The sequence below is a fragment of the Brachyistius frenatus genome, unplaced genomic scaffold (genome assembly GCF_029030835.1).
Source record: "Brachyistius frenatus isolate BFR_SWC_R1_liver_20210118 unplaced genomic scaffold, ASM2903083v1 Contig_19, whole genome shotgun sequence".
NCBI classification, from domain to species: Eukaryota; Metazoa; Chordata; class Actinopteri; family Embiotocidae; genus Brachyistius; species Brachyistius frenatus.
The window spans coordinates 5,545,102-5,563,105 of NW_027210618.1; the positions used below are offsets into that span (position 1 = coordinate 5,545,102).

The window sequence follows — 18,004 nt, forward strand, 5'->3', positions numbered from 1 at the left end:
TAAGTGAATTTCAACCATGAGGGTACAAAACCCAGAACAATATGAATTTATTAAAAAGTACATCTTATAGGTTTATGATAAAACAAAATAAAAATGTATACTGTCTCTGCTGTGATTAACTGTTCTTAAACCTCTCCTCCGAACATCAATTATCCAATCAAAGATTAACAGTTACAAATACACAAATGTATTAAGCAGAACTGAAAAGCAGACTCAAAGACGATGTATTTGTTTTTTTGAATGAATATTGCTTGCCTGCTGCATCAGTCAGAGAACAGTACATTTGCATTTATGTTTCCCCAAATGGTCCAAAGTTTCTGCTTTGGCCCACAGACTTTAAATTCTTTAAATTGAAATGAAACCTTGTCTCTTATAACGGTGGTCTATGAGGCATTTTTGTGGCACAGTGGATTTTTGTTGTTGTTGTTGCAGTACCACAAGTGACCATTGACCAATGGGGAAAACATTTTATGCTGGGCTAAAAATTTTATGAAATGTCCAAATAGCATTATCATTTAGGCCTTATACGTGCAAATGAAAACACTTTACCTCCACTATGACAGAAAAATAAACAGCCACAGGAAACTGCAGCACTGCGGAAACTTATAAAACACCAATCCCCAAAATCAACAGTGTACTCGAGGTCAATTGTCCACCAATAATTGCTGGCTTCTGCAACTAACAACAGGCTGCAGTAAGCAAACACTCCTCCCAACTTCAATATCTCCCAGCACTGACCCTAATGAAGGTAGGCTTTAGGGGACAATCCTAAATCCTGCACCCAGTGAGCCAAAGCCTCCTCAAAGAGGAGGGGTCGATGGCTACAACAGCCACCTCTGCTTTGAGTCAACACATGGGAAAGGGTCTCTAATAAAGATGGATATTTTCCTTTTGGCTCTCAGGGTACTGTGTGCAGCTTGAAATAGCTCACTGAGCAATTTGGATTGCATTGGTATTGAATTTTGGTTGATCTGGTCTGAAAATAATTAGTGCAGTTGTATGCATACTCAAAATTGAGATTTGTCATTGACAAGCAACAGTCAACATAATCACATAGCATCTTCAAACCAGCCTTTGGCGTTCCAAAGGCTGGTTAGCTGGTTACACAAGAATCATTAGAAAAGCCACAACTCCAATTATATCTAATCCTCTACAAAACTTATATGGAGGGTATCTCTACTAAATGGAACAATATATCTATGTCACATTTATCTTAGGAGTAATTCAAGGTTCCCTTTCAACTCAAAATTAATTGGGTTTTTTTCCTGAAACACAAAGCATTCCCTTAAAAACTTTTTCCAAAATATTATTCATGGGGGACCTTTGTACACACACACAGACACACTCAAATGCACACACTGTATATGTATAAAAATGTCTATTAAGACATCTGTCAGCTGAAAAAATGGAATAGCAATGCAGAAGTAGCTTGCAGGTTGTAGAGTGAAGAAGCTCACCAGTTCAAAACTCTCTCTTGCAAATAAATCTACCTCAATTTGGAAAGAGGATGACGATGTAATTAACTGTAAATGTAGACTAGAATAAATAACTGCACAGCCTTACACAGAGTAGAAATCATTAATATGGAGCTTGTTCAGCTAAGTGGGGTAAATGGCTTCATAGTGATCATCGAGTCTCCTGAAAATGGATGAGATATGACTTTTAGTTTAAATCTATCTAGGTGAATAAAGAGATTAATTTCTCCTAAATGTTCCCGACAAATAAAATACGACCGAACTGTGCTTCTGTTTTTTTGCACATATTCGAAAACCTCTTAAAAACTATTCCAGTGCTCAAAATGTCTCTTTGTTGGAGATTAATCACAAGTGAGTCAAATTAGCCACAAAGAGCTTAATCAATGTTCACTGCCACAAATGAAGAGGAGATGGAAAATGATAAATTTGCATCTACTGGTGATAGGTGACAGCAACAGAGAAACTGTCCAGATTTGATCATAAATATATATGATGATTATCAGCTATGATATACTGTGATACTCTGATGCTGAGAATTCAGAAACAAACAACTTGATCAATCTTTGAAATGTGCAACACTATACAGCGTGTTCTCGTGCAAATCAGCCCAAATGTGGCCATTTCAAACCATTTCCCTCAGTTATATGACAGCATCACATAAGGATGAACCCATCTTGATTTACACGTCCAACAAGCCACAAAACGTTCCCCTCACTGCAGGGGGAAAAAAAAGATGATAATAATAGGGTTGTTTTCCAAAGGATGGGAAGCGGTGCACGTCAGCTCGCAGGGAATGACAAATATTTACATGAGGGGCCAAGAGAGGGTCAGGCGACAGCAGCTCTATTATCCCAGACAGGGATCCTGTGGAGATGAAGCATCAGGGCGATGCTTCATCTCCACAGGATCCCTGTTTCATCTGCCGGTAGCTGTCAACAATGGTGGCAGCAGTAGAGACGAGAGCTGCTTAATAAGAGATACCCTTAGTTTTGTTTAAAAAAAATATATTTTTTTAAAAAGCCACTATTTTATTACTATTTTATTAGGGCAGCACGGTGGTGCAGTGGTTAGCATTGTCGCCTCACAGCAAAAAGGTTCCGGGTTCAAATCCTGTCCTGGGCCTTTCTGCGTGGAGTTTGCATGTTCTCCCTGTGCTTGCGTGGGTTCTCTCCGGGTTCTCCGGCTTCCTCCCATCACCCAAAAACATGCACCTCAGGTTGGTTGGCGCCGCGGTCGTGGCAGCCTGTTGCAGCAGCTCCCCCTCGGGATGCTGCTGTAGCGAAAGAATTTCCCCTCAGGGATTAATAGAGTACAATAAAAATAAAAAATATTTCTTAAATTTTTTTTTGTCCATGTTTAATATTATTGTTATCTCTGTATTATGATGATATTAGAAGGAGATCCTGTTGAGCACTGGTAATGTAATAGGGTTTATTTTTAAACAGAGATTTATGAAGAAATGTGATTCTTTCACAGTCAATAGTTTTTGATCCTACACACTTGTCAGTAAGAGTTTAGGGTGAGTAACTTACTTACATTGTGTAACACATGTTGTATGTTTCCTTATAATGGGATTTTTGTTTTGTTTTTAACAATTGGGGAATTATAGAATGTCAACAGCTTTAGGTGTTAAAAATGTGTTACAAATAAATAATAATATATGGAAAATACAAGAAATTAATCTAAAATCTGAAGTTTAGTGAGTAAACATGTTCTAACTAATATAAATCAAAAAGATAAAAGCTGTGTATGTTTGGAGGACTGTCTGAGCTGCATCCAAAAAGACCTTTTAATTTTTTAGCGGTTTATCAATCTAGTTGAAGTCAGTGAGCTCTCTCTTCCTGTAACACATCTGGTGCAAATGATAACTTAAGCTTTTAGATGATTCACTTTTTAACTTTTCATGTACTTAAGGCACATTACAGAGTTCTGCTGGATGAGTCACTGAGAAGCTGCTGCTCTGCCCGTAATGATCTATCCCTGAGCTCCACTCCAAATTCATGAATCAGAGGGGCTTGTGCCTGCAGAGTCAGTCTGTGAGTGTGTCCTTTTACTTCTTTTATTTGAAGGATAGAAGTTAAGATCAGGGTAATGGTTGGGTTATGCCCAATCAGAGCTTGTCTGTTTGATATTGTTTGACCATGTTAGAAATCAAAAGTTGATTGCTGCTCCAAAATACTGTGGTCAAAGGTTGAGTGAAAAGTCCTGGTATTAGATTGTTTGAATAAAGGAGTGACAGAAACAATAGAGAGAAATTCAAAACCTACACAGTCGTGCATTATGTCAATGCCTTATGCCCATAACATTTTTGTGTTTTTGTGTCATAGACTTAATATAAAGTTGGTTGACGCATCACCACTTCCTTCCACTGTCCATACAAAAGTGCAGGTAGAATATCAATGTGTGATCAGTGTTTATCAATAACACATCTCCACTCTGTGATCAGTACTACACCATCTTTTTCTTTTCTTCCCTTATGGGAAAAAAAACAACACAGGATTAAAAATTAGTACAGTTTACTGCTGAACAACTCATTCTGTGGAGTAAAATAGCGCGGCAGCTCATTGGTTGGATAAATCAATGGGGTACCAACCAATTGGTGAATTAGCATTCTGAAGCCTTGAGTCTGACACTGGCTGTCGCAATTTTGTTTTTTAGGAGCCAGAAGTGACCATATTTGAATGAGCAAGGGAAGAGTGAGGGCTCTTTTTTCAGAGCAGGTGCCAATAACAGCCAACCACAATCATCTTCAATATTTTCAGTCTAGCTCATGTCCCATCTGCAAACGTGGAGAGGTCAGGGTTCATGACCTACTGCAACCAGCCAGCGGAGGCTATCCAGATGTTTTAGTTTTATCTCTCAGGAGCTAGCTTGTTATCTTTCTTTGTATACAGTGTACATGTTATACAGGTCCATTGTTATTTCTTACGAACTATGAGTTAAAAAAAATAAATGTCTCTGTAAAAACTATTTTTTGTGGCAAAAATCTACAGCCACAGTAGTACTAAGATGAGTCTCTTTTAAGACTCAGCACAGGACCAAATGTTTTAAGACAGGCTGTCAGGGCCCCCACCATGGGAAGTCCTTGTCTGAAAGTTTGAAGCTTGCAGAATTCATAATGTTTTTTGTTTTAATCCATTTTATTTCCATGTGTTGCACTTTATCCATTTTTATTTACCGTTTTGTATTTTAACGGATGTTATTATTATTATTATTATTACATTTAAAAAAAACGTACTATCCAACATCTAGAAAGAGGGAAACATCTCCTGACACTTATTCCATGCTGAGGGAAACCCTCAACAAGCACAGAGAAAGAAAACACAAAAGCATCACTTACACACATGGACTTCTTACAGAATTCCTCATGACAGGGTGTGAGTCAGTTTACCTGAGGCTAAGAACAGAAATGTCCTCACGAAAACACACTTTAAATAGTTATCTTGTCACATGTGTAGTCTGTGGGTCATTTGCTAATCGCATCATGAAGATAGTGACAGTAAATGACAACATAAATGAGCCTCAAAGCACAGTGAGTCACATCTTTTTTCCCTCCATACTGTATCAACTCACAGGCTTTTGCAGTGCCTGTTCGCAAGCAGCAGACGGGCAGGTGTGAAATTTTGCAGTGGTGCGCCTGTTGTCACTGAAGTATGGTAGCTGTTGGACAGCAGGAACTCATTTGTTCTTCAGGGCGGCAGCCCATTAAAAGGTCTGTTCTACCTGCTGGGGGCTTCATGTGCTTCAGGTCTATTTATGTTGTACAACACTTCACAGATCATGACCACAGGCTCAGTCATGTCTGCTTCTGTTTGGTCGGCTGCTTGATGAATGGTCTACCTATACGTCAGGCCTCCCTGCTGTCAGCTGCAAAAGGATCCCACTGATGTTTTGAATTATGGGGTATATGCCCAGGGTGGACAGGCACATTTAGTGGCAGTACATGCTAAGTTATAGACATCTACAAAGTGCTCCATGCACAATTATAGATTTTTGTGGATGGAAACACAAAAACAGGTGAACGTTTTACACAGACAAATCAGGATAGCTAATGGCGACCTTTAAATGTGAAACTACAATAATTAGCCAATTTCACTATCTATTTTCCATAAAACAGCCAAACATGCCCTGGTTCCAGCTTAATTTGAGAATTCTATGCACTTTTTTGCCTATTTTATAGTAAACTGATACTCAAAACATTTGCAGCTATTGCCCAGTTACATATATAAATGAAATAAAGTTCATCATCACCATGATGTGAACTTTCACCTTGCTTTATGTGTGCATATTGCTACTGAACTAGTTTTATTAGCTAAGCAGCACTTCATTAACTACTAGTCAAAGACTACTAGTCCAATGAAAATCAAGTTTTCAACCTTGTGAACATGTTCATCGGCTGTATATTTATTTGCTAGAAACCAAGCAAAATAAGCAGGCAACACAATGACTGAGCTTTTCCCACTTTGGAACTGCAGTGTACCACTAAACATTGATACAGACAGTCAGGATTTCATACGTCTCATACCTGAGAAACCAATCCTGTCAACTTGCATGATTGGGCTTTTTATATATGCTGAGGTGTGTGGAGATAGATGTGGGGAATATTATATTTTCAAAGTGTACTACATCAAGGCAAAGATGAAGAGTCACATCAAAGTCAAGGTATTTAAGGATTTTATTCTTCAGAAAAACATCTAAATATGTCATTTTGACGAACGGAGATCAGTTTAAAAGACTTTAATGCTGACTCCCTTCAGACCCTCCTTCAAATCTTTGCCTCACATCGTACGACGGTACTCCTAAAACATACTGCACATTCGTCTTTGTTACCTTGTTTAACTTAAGCCAGAACCTGCCTGTTAGCTTGATACGCGTGTAAAATATGTCTTACTTGTGTTAGTTTTCTTTCCTTTTGTCTGACCACTTAATATTTTTTTTAACTGGATAACAAACTGAAAGGTTTGATTTTCCATGAAATTATCTATACGACAAGTTTATAGCCACTAGCCACTCTGCTGACAACTTCGCCTCTGTCTTTGCAGACATTAGTAGGGCTATAGCCTATTTTCCATCGGTTCTGTCTGCGATGCGTTCCGTCTCCAACGCAGCTGCCAGAGTGACTAGCCGCCATTAAAGTCAATGTTTCACATCCCACCTGTTGAGCCTCAGTCTATCTAACCAATGTCCCAGAAGTGGCTCGCCGCACTGCTCCACTAAAGATAAGCAGGGAGTCTATTTCTCACGGAAGCCGCTCGGATACTGCTGCAATCTCGAACAGTGCAGATCGGCCGGGCAAGAAGTTTGTTGAGAAACAAAATATAATTAAGGGAAAAAAAAATTGCAAACTCCCGGTTGTAAAAAAAAAAACCTCACCAGCTACATCAAAGTTTACCCCCCACGGTCTTTCAATTTGCACAAGAAATACATTATCCTCCCGCTACAGACACGGTAAGTGAAATAGTTACGCAATAAATAGGAGGATTCATGTTTTTAATGATGGTTGTATTAACTTTGTCTGTAAGTAGTAAGTAGGAAATGACAAAAATAACCACAAAATGGACAAAAAAAGAAGACATTTAACGACGTTTACCCACGATAGAACCACAGAAATCAAAGAAACATGACCCAAATGAGGATGTAAGATAAAACTGGCAAACAAAACACTCTGTGTCTGACACCGCTGGTGGAATATGAAGCCACGCAGAGGACAGAACAAAACTGTGACACACACACACACACACACACACACACACACACACACACACACACACACACACACACACACACACACACACACACACACACACACACACACACACACACACACACACACACACACACACGATGCAATGGACCTGTCTACAGTGGAATACATGCTCTTCCCAGAGCAGACCAATGACTTTGCTTTCTCCTTTATTAACCTCTGCCTGTCAACCCTAGTTGTTGTCATTATTGTTTTTAACTTTCTTGTACAGCACCTTGTGACTCATGTTTTGCAAGGTGCTCTATAAATGAAGTTTACCTACTTACTTATACCTGAATAGTGCAGTACAATGGGGGCTTCTTGATCAAAGCCCTCACCAAATGGTTTTAAACATCTAGAATTTCCACTGACTTCATGCAGTGTTACTGACAGACAAAGCACCTTGTTTAGAAAAGAAACACTGCACCATGTGTTGGTTTATGTTATTATTCTGTGTTGGATGTTACTGCATTCAGTATGATCCCCACCACAGTCTTCTGATATATAATTTATTTAACACAGTACCCAGCATCTGGGGAACATGAGTATTACAGTCTGACTCCTGCCTGATGTAACTTTGAAACAAATGGAAATCTTTCTTAAATACCAAAACAGAACCACAGTCCAGCATAGCAGAGTGAATGGAACTGTGGGCAGAAGAAGCTGCCAGATTTTGAGGACCCGACTATTGTGGCTTTGGCTTCGCTGAAGGAGGAAAGAAGGACACTCTTATCCCAGAAATATTTAAATATGGAGGCATATACACAAAGAGACCAAATATAATGTTAATGCATTCTTCTTTTGCTAAAAATCCAGAACATTCCTAAACAGAACTCTCTTTTTTACAGAGATTCTGCAGCTCCCCTGAAGAGTGCAAGTTTTTTTTTTACATTATGCGGCTTCAGTGTGTTAAGAAGTGACATATGAGCTAAGAAAATAGTCAAAGCATCTGGCAAATTGTAGTTTTAAACGTGCAAGTCACGCCTTGATTTTTTTTTTGGGTGAAGGTCGAGTCTGTGCTCCTCCCAAAATAGCACATGGGAAGGGAGTATTGGCCTCTGACTGGTAGAATTGAATCCTCGAAAACGGGGGCAGACATCTGACTCCCAGATGTTTCAGACGCCCTCTGATGTGCAGCCAAGACCAGATTCACCTAAGACAAAACACACTGTTTCTCCCTTTTTTCCCCCTGTCTCTTTGTCTCAGTCTACCTCTAACCTCAAACTTGATTTTCTCAGTCCCTCACACATGCCTGGTTACATGCATCATAAGGTAGGAAAAATACAGAACTGCAGGCATATGTGGAAAAAAAAAATCATACTTTGTCTGTCAAACCGCCTTTAGCTGACTTGCCTCTCACTTTGGTTAGCTCTTTGTTTTTCTCTCAGTCTCACACGTCAGCAAACCCACAATTACGCAACTTTTCCGATATTCCTACATGGGCTGTAAAAGCGAGCCGCTGCAACTTATTGTAGAGCACACACGAACAAATTCTTGCAAAGAAACTTGGCTAACCTGTTAGCAGCATAATGACTCGCCAACCTCTTTCAGACTGTAACCTCAGGCCAGGTTTCTGCACACAAGCCACTCTGGGAAAAGTGCTGATCTGTTGTAGAGATGTTTGTCAGCTGAGTGCATGTATGTGCTCCATCTGTGTTTGCCATTTATTTTAATGCAATTCAGCAGCTTGGATCCTTTCATCAGTCAATTTACTGACTGCTAGTGAGCCATGTGCAACACAAATAGGTTTTATGTTTGAGTGTTTATGTGAGACAGGAAAAAAAAAGCAAGTAAGAGATCATCTCTTTGTTAATGTGTGACAGTTCTACTGATTTGATATCCAAGGGCATTCACTGCGCATCTTCTGCAATGCTGTGTAAGCATTTGTTAACACAAAACTGTCAGATGATATATATTCAGATTTATATCAGTGACTCAACCACAATATTCTCATCCACAGCAGCTGATGAAGAAACTTTCCCCATTAAAAAAAGAAGCATCAGCATCTGGCACTTAGAGCTTCACAAATTAAGATATGAATCACTGCTAAGACTTTTGTCATGTTTCTCCAAAAAAAGGGTTTTCTGGAAGTCAGGAGATGAAGTTTATTCAAAAGTTAATGGCCATAAAGGTTTGAAAAAATACAAAGGCTTTTGGATGAGTTTTCTTTGTATCTCAGTTGAGAAAATAAAAGAGGTGAAAGAAAATTAACTGCCAGCTGCTAATTTTATATTTGCAAGACCAGAAATAAATCACACAAAGAAGTCTGCTTGGAGGTCAGATGAGGTAAACTGCCAGATTTGTGCTCCCAGACAACTGTTCCTGACTGCTAGACAGCATTGAAGCTCTGTTTTTGCCTCAGCTCCTGATTGTTATGTGCACACTTCTCTTTTTTACAGATTTTTCAAGATTTTTGGTTTCAATCTCTGGCTTTCGTGTAAGTAAGCCTGGAAAGTTTATAATCCTGTTTTCAAGAAAGTTGGGATGCTGTGTAAAATGTAAATATAAACAGATTGTGATGATTTGCATGATAAACCCATATTTAATTGCAAATAGACCAAAGACATATCAAATGTTAAAAAAGAGAAATATTATTGTTCCATGAAAAACATGTGCTCATTTTGGAAAAAACTATGTTGCAAAGAAGAAACCATAGATGAACATGAGCCAGAAGTCCTGCCGCCCTCTCTGGACCTGAGCCCCTTTAAGATGGACAGAGGCAAAGAGGAAAACTGTTCTGTTGTCTGACAAATCAAACTTTGAGATTCTTTTTGGAAATCATCAATGCCACAAAGATGCTGCTAAAGAGGAGGAGAGGGACCATCCAGCTTGTTCACAGTTCAAAAGCCAGCAAGCCAGTATGGTATGTGGGTGCATTTGTGCACATGGCATTGGTAGCTTGCAATCATTAATGGTGAACAATATATACAGGTTTTGGTTCAACATATGCTGCCATCCAAATGACATCTTTTTCAGGAAGGCCTTGCTTATTTCAGCAAAACGCTGTTAAACTGAATTCTGAATGTATTACAACAGCATGGAGGTGATGCAGCACAGTGGTAAACATACCGGTGTCCTAATTTTTTGTTAAATGTACTGTTGGCATCAAATTCAAAATTAGCATATATATTTTATCAACAATAAAATGTCTTAGTTTCAACATTTGATATGTTGTCTTTGGGCTCTTTTCAATTATATATTGGTTTACATGATTTGAAAGTCATCACATCCAGTTTTTATTTACATTTTACACTGTCCGAATTTTTTTTGGAACGGGGCTGTATTTGCATAGCATCATTCTGGATCAGAAGTCACAAATAGCTTTACAATAAAAGATAAAAACCCAGATAAAGCAGGCAAAAAGACAAAGGAATAAAAATCCCACATGAAACAGGCACATCTAAAAGGGGTCTGCTTTTTAAAGGAATTCATCTGCCAAACTGAAGTTGCTTTCAAAGTTTAGGTGCCAAGGCTTCAAAGGCATATTCCCTTTTAGTTTTCAGTCTGAATCGAAGAACAACCAACAAACATTATCAGAAGACTGTAGAGAACCTACTGGTGACATAAGGTTGCAGTTGTATATTGTAGTTGTCTAATGTAGGAAGGTTGCCCATTTATGACTATAAAAGTAATCACAAGAATCCAGAATTTCATGTGAATCTAGTGTAAAGAGATCAGGATTGGAGTTACATGAAACCTCTTTGAAAACCCAGTTGAGATCTTGGCAACATTCTGGACCACTAGGGCATGTGAATATGGAATTACAATATTTCTAGATGGGATGAAAAAAAAAAAAGCATGAATAATCATCTCTGTCTTTGAGCCACAAGATTCCCAAGTTTAGCTTTAGTCCTCAGTTGGAAAATGCAGGAATGACAAAAAGACTGTACATGCTCTTTTAGAATCAAGTCCTGCTCAAGAGTGACACTAAGATTTCTAAATGAGCATTTAGCAGATAGAAAAAAAAATAACCAAAGCTTTCCCTGCACCTAAGGACAGACAGGGGTACAGATAAGGACCTCTGTTTTATCAAAGTTAAACAGGAAAAAAAAATCATTAGCCATCCAATTTTTAGATGCATTTAGACCATGTAAAAACCTGCCAGATTTTGGTTATTAAAAAAGACGTACCATCTGCATAGCAAGGATAAGATAATACAGGGGGATTTCATTATATATAAGGCAAATAAGATCAGAACAGAACCTTGTGGCACACCACACTGCACAACTGAGGTGCTGATGAGGACACATGACAACTGACAACAACTGATTGTACTGCCATAGTACCCAAGTCTGTCAATTAGGACACTGGTGTTATCATGCTTATGTTATTAGAAATGTCAAAGTTTCTCAAATCCTTATATATTCCCATTTTGTAAGTAAAACACAGCTTGAACTAAAGAATTGAAGGCATTCTGCCGTTCCACTCTTTACTGATTTTGACATTATTATTATTATTTTTCATGATTCAAAAAAATTTCATGTAAATATTTTTGCACAAGTGCATGGATGCATTTCTTTCTGTATTTCCCAGCTGATGGGCCCCCTGAGACTCATATACAGTACATCCTGCTTTTCTTTCCTGTCACCTTTCCTCAGTTACCATGATACATTCATCTCCTCACAAACTCCTGTGGATGACTAATAACAGAACTAAACCTTGTAACCATTAATTCTCAATCTCTCCTACATGAGAGCTGCCATGATACCAGCCTCTCTCACATCACCATTACATAGCATTATCAGATGGAGACAGGGGCAAAAGGATGCTGCATTTTAAGGGCCTCATCTGCAGATGGAACAGGAGGATTCTTGCTGTCTTGGTTACTTTTGCCAGTATGATGTCTGGATGAGATAGTGTGTGCATTTATGCATGTAGGTCATGTGCGCGCACGCATGTGTGTGTGTGTGTGTGTGTGTGTGTGTGTGTGTGTGTGTGTGTGTGTGTGTGTGTGTGTGTGTGTGTGTGTGTGTGTGTGTGTGTGTGTGTGTGTGTGTGTGTGTGTGTGTGTGTGTGTGTGCCTTGATGGATGTCGAGTCCTCAGAAAAGTGCTCTAAACAAATTCACCATAGGCTTCAATATTCACAAGCAGCCCTGAAAGATGTTAAAACGTATGTTAATAACATAAAGCATTTTTGGAACTACTTGTTTCCCATAAAACTGATGGCTTTGATGTCTGTTGATTATCCACTGGAAGCAATGCATTGTTTCTTTATAGTCACATTAGTAATGTTTTCGTTACGGTCCCTACACAACCACCTATTCTGACAGATTAGTCTTTTTTCCTGAATCAACTTAAATGTTTTCAAGAGGACCAGATAAAATAGATAATTATTCAAGGACTGCTCACTGAGCAGCTCAGCTGCTACTTGCTAGTTCTTACCTAACATTGTGTTTGTCCGTCTTTTCTGATCCTCTTATCAAAAAGTATTAAAAGTAAAAGTATTATGATAGGCATATTCATAGTGGCGGTGTCCAATTGTGCTCTATGAATATTTTTATTTATCGAACTTCTGGAGGAGTAAATGTTTGTACTGTATCTGTAAGGAGAATAATGACATGACATCAACTATCTTGTTGTGGTAGTTTATACAGCAAATACAAAAATAAAAATAAAAGCAGCATAGTGAAAAACCGTTTTTGCTGCTCTATAATTTGAGTGCTTTCAGTAGCGCAAAGAAAAGTTACAACATACCACCTGTGCCAAGGAGGGAAATATGTTGTTTTAGTGATTTGGGTAAAGATGCTGTTTGAATCAACACATTTCTGAGTGCTTATAATAATTATAATAATATAATTTACTGTGACTGTGTGATCCCCAGAGTAGGTCTGTTCAGCGTGTGCATTGGTGCATTTCAAATATCGAGGGGCAGAACCACAGACCGTACTGCTACTTGCCTCATCGGTGATGAAGAGAGCGAGCTGCTCTGTCTGGAGCTGCTTTGTCTGGAGCTGCTCTGAGGAGTCGCCATTCTGTTTGACGCCATCTTACTTCAGTTCAGCACCTGAAACACAACACATACAACATAAACACCAAAACTGCAGGACGTGAATGCGATGCCATTTTCCTTTATTATCATATTTTCCTGTGAAACTGAAGAAAGTCAAATGTGATCAAATGTAATAATAATAATAATCTCAGACTGAATACTTCCTCACACCACTGCATCATTCAGAATACACACTTTGCATACAGTATCACACACATATGACCACGCATTCTGCAGCCTGTAGGCTGTGTTGCTTGCCACCGCAGTGGCACTACAATACCTCCTTATTGATCCACCTCAAAGCATTCTATTCTTGTCTTGTCTTTTTTCATCCAAGTAATTCAATTATCAATAAACCTCCCTGTTTTAAATAGCTGCAAGCCGCTGGTGTGCCAGTGGAATATTTCTTATCTTCTAATTTGTTGGCTGGCTGCCAGCCAGTGACTCTCTTGCCTACTTTGAGCCTGAGCAAAAGGGGCTGACGCTCTTAAGTGCCCGCAACTTTATTCCGCTGTTTTATTGATGTATCCCATTTAGATTAGTCCATTTTCAATTGGGAGAAGCCACAGATGCCCTCCTGCCTGAACCACACTCTGATCCTTTTAGTTAATGATATCCTGCAGTGGTGTGGTTACAAATTTCATGTTTACTGTTGGGTATAATTAGCAGGTAGTTACAAAGTGAAACTATCTCTCTCTCACGCACAGAAACACACAGGTTTCAGCGGCTGTGCCCTGCTTTTTTTTTTTTTATTAAAAGCTTACAGAGTGTTATGAGATCGATAGATTTAAACAGGAGAACTCAAACAAGGAGTGGGAAAGACTGGAGGTATGTGATGCACATGAGGCGTCACTCTTTTGGTGTTAGCCTGCTTTTTAAGTGCTGCAGTGTTCAAGGCGAGATGCCATGATGACACAACAACTGATCCATTTTGTTGAGTTTGGAGTTGGCGAGGATAGGGCACAGCAACGCATTAGAGGAGTCACCGATTCGGTTTGCTTCAATTGCTCAGAACTCTCTGTGTTACATAATCATGAGCAACAAGAGAACGATTTAATGAAGGTTGAGAATAACAATTTTTTTCCTTTCTTTGGAGGTGAGTGACAGAGTCAGTGAATGTGTCAGAGGAGATCACAGAGACGTTCAAACGGATTAATTGGTGAAGGGGTAATACAGACAAAAAAAATAGAGGAAGAGACCAGAAAGACAAGATGCAGAGGAGAAAAAGAGTGAGGTGGGGGTCTTTTAACTGCAGTCTTGGCATGGCTCCTCCAGAGCCATTTTCAGATAAACCATCACAGTGAATCAGAAATTATACCAGTACTGTGCCAGGACTATGGAAGTCTGGAAGACTGACAGGAGGCCCCCTGTGTTGGGGAAAAGCCCACATCTATTACACTTGGTGCAGTGAGAATAAAGTAGGAATAGGATACCCAAGAACGAGTGGTGGTATAATTGCAATAAGAGGTGTATTATGGTGAATTATATTGGCACTATAATTGAGCAAAGGGTCACAGCCAACAAGTCAAAGTTCCAACAGATTCCATTACATGGGCCTCCGGCTCATTACAGTGTTCTTCTGTGGATTACCCTACAAATGGAGATGAGTTGTCCAATCAAGCAATTCAGTCCTGAGCATTTAGAGTGTGCCACTAAGTGCTGTGTTAAGGACCACTGCACTGAAAGTGATCACTGTCATTCTGCCATGAGTGGCCACAGGCTGTTTTTGTCTCCTGAATTGATTTAGTTTTGGTGACAGTGCTCTGCTATGTTGTAATGAGTCATGAAATGTAACAAATAAAAGTCAAAGCTATAATTTCTATTCATTTTAAAATAAGACTATCTGTGGAGCTGCAGTCAGCGCAGGTTAGACATCCGTAAGCGCACGGAGGCTGCAAGTGCAACAGAAAAATGAGTTTCCTAAGCAGATGGTCAGCTTTGACGGTATCCTGGCTAATTTTCTTGCTGGGGTGGACATTTCTTTTCATGTCTGAGCTGAAACCTGAGTGGCCCAGTGGGTTTCTCCATTCGGTTGCCGTGGAAAACGTGCCAGTTGTAGGTAAGCCAAACAAAGGACACCTCTGTCTCTGTCTCATGTCACATTTTGGGTAAAATAACAACCACTCGGTGACTTGTGTGTGTAAGTGAAATCACTTGGGTGTGCGTTCCAGATTTACTGCAGTACTTGTATTTATTCTTTGCATGTGTGCTGAGAAAACTTGTGTGTGCTTGTGTGTATGTTCCTGTCACGTTTGATGTTGTTTCTGTTCCAAGTTAGAGTCCCGTAAAATCTGCATTTAATTAAAAAGTCATCTTAATTCTTCCTCATCAGAGCTCAGAAGCCTTTATATAGTCTGGCTGTACAGCTCAGCAGTTTAACTGAGGTTGGAAAGAACCTACATAGCGTAGGGTCTAAATTATCATGCCGACTGGACTACTGTAACTCCCTTTTCACCTGCCTTAGTAAGTCATCTCTGGACCATCTACAGCTGGTCCAAAATGCTGCTGCAAAGCTCTTAAGCAGGTCAAGTAGAATGACTCACATCATCCCCATTTTATCCTCCCTTCACTGATTTCCTATCGGGTTCAGGGTCCAGTTGAAAGTCCTTGTTCTTACTTATAGAGCCCTCCATGGTCAGGCCCTGGAATATATAATTGACCAGCTCCATCATTAAACGACCTGCAGGTCACTTAGGTCTTCTGGTCAGGGTTCACTGGCTGTCCCGTACACTCATTTGAAAACTAAATGTGATCGCACTTTTAAAACGGTTGCTCCAACTCTGTGGAACTCTTTCCCCTTGATGTACGTTTGGCAGTGTCTGTTGACTCCTTCAAAAGAAATCTTAAAACGTATGTTTTCAGATTGGCCTTTGGCTCCCTCATGATATCGAGTGCTTGTATTTCAGTGTTCTGTTGTTGTGTACTGTGATTGTAGGTTGCTTTTAATATTGTTGTCTTCTGCTGTTATTTATGTTGTGAAGTACTTTGTGACTTCGTCTGTGAAAGGTGCTATAGTACATAAACGTATTACTACTTATTAAATAACTAGCTAGTTTTTTTCCAGACATATAGTACACCAACCACACCAACTCATTCAAGGGTTTTCCCTTATTTTTAATATTCTCTACATTTTAGAACATACTGAAGACATCAGTACTATGAAAAAAGATAATGTAATAAGCTAAAAAAAATTACAAAAAATAAATAAAAAACTTTAACGTTTAACACATTTTTTGTCTCGGAAATAAAATCATCATATGTAGGATGAAAGAACATACAAGAAGATTTCATCATCCACTGTGGTCTCCATAAGTGCTGTGTCACTGATTAAAATTACATTTCAACTCTATAATATTCTGCGGTCAAGCATAATGCCTCTTGCAGATTCTGGGTAAAAACACCAAATGAATACTAAAACTGGTCTGCAAAAAATAAAATACCGCACCACTGTGGCTTAGCTTCACTGTTGTGCCAAAAGCAACGATTTCCGATTCGACAAAAACAGAAGAAATCAAACTCTGAGGAGAAACAAGTGAAGCCACTCACCATTTTGAGAGGCCAGCTTGAATCAATGTAATGGAGTACAAGATGGCCTGAGTCAAGCTTTGTACTCCAAGTTTAATATCCTTGATGTTTTAGGAGTGCCTCATTTTGTAACCCATTCCTTATGGTTTGGCTTCATTTCAAAACTGCTGGTGATTAAGTACAAAACGCTTCTTCTCCTGCTGCTATATGCTCTGAGACTGAAGAAAGCAACTCCCAAAGAAGTTGCTTCTGGCCATCGGCCTTTAAATACAGTGGACATGCTCTGCATCAGCGACTCGACGGTGCCGGCCTGTTTGTGTCCTATCATTGAGCTGGAGACTAGGTTCACAGGAGGAGACAGTGGTCACAGTCTCACCGCAGAGCTGTCATGTGGGGAAGAAAAAAGAGCAGGAAGGGTACTGTATGAGTGCTTGGGTGGGAACAAGCTGGAAGCTGGCTGTGCTGAAATGGAGGCCCAACATTCCCATCCCACACAGTGGGCTGGCTCAAAGTGGGTCCTTGTACTTGGACAGAGAGACGCACACAGGGCAGCAGATAATGCCTGATGTGAACTGCTACTGCCTGAAAAATTTCTGAGTTAGCTCTGTATTGTACAAAGCTAAAAACTACTTTAACACTAGCTCCAAACAACAGTCTCCGAATCCATGAAGTGTTAATGTCATTCTCAACCCACTGAGCTACTCAGTAACAAAATCATCATCAGAGAGAGATCGTTTCCAGACAAAATTTCCAGATTTCCTGTAAAAATACTTAAATTGAGATTAAGTAAAACTTTTTTTCAACAGTAATGTAGATGGAAAACAGAAATAGGTTGTGGTGCAATACAGAGAAAAAGCAGATTTGCCCATGCTGCTAACATAATTAATGTGTACACATGCGTGTCTAACAAAAACAGTTCCAAGTGTCTCAACCAAGATAACTTTACCGTTCCATTACCAAAACTGAAAATCAGATAATGTGCCATTAATTGACAGGATATTACAATCCATGAATACAAATTGGCCCACCAAGTTGTCTCTTGTTTATGTTGATCATTTATTTTTGTATTCTTTTTTTACTTAATTCAAGTCTTAATCCATGTCCAACTATATAAAGCAATGTGTAGTTTTTATATAACAAGTGCTGTATTAATAATAATTAAAAAAAAAAAAAAAAAAAAAAGGTTTATTTATTTTCAGAAAGCAGGTCCTGTGCAGATGTTGGGAGGACATCTTTTTCAGACACAACAGCCCTCTTGCCCATTATCTGAG

The 18,004-nt window shown here is 39.2% G+C and overlaps 1 protein-coding gene across 1 annotated transcript in view; it reads right to left on the reverse strand.

Annotated features, from left to right (window-relative positions):
• Positions 1–18,004, reverse strand: part of LOC138619177 (nuclear receptor-interacting protein 3-like) — a 260,883-nt gene that overhangs the window by 120,128 nt on the left and 122,751 nt on the right. The gene's annotated exons all lie outside the window — the stretch shown is intronic.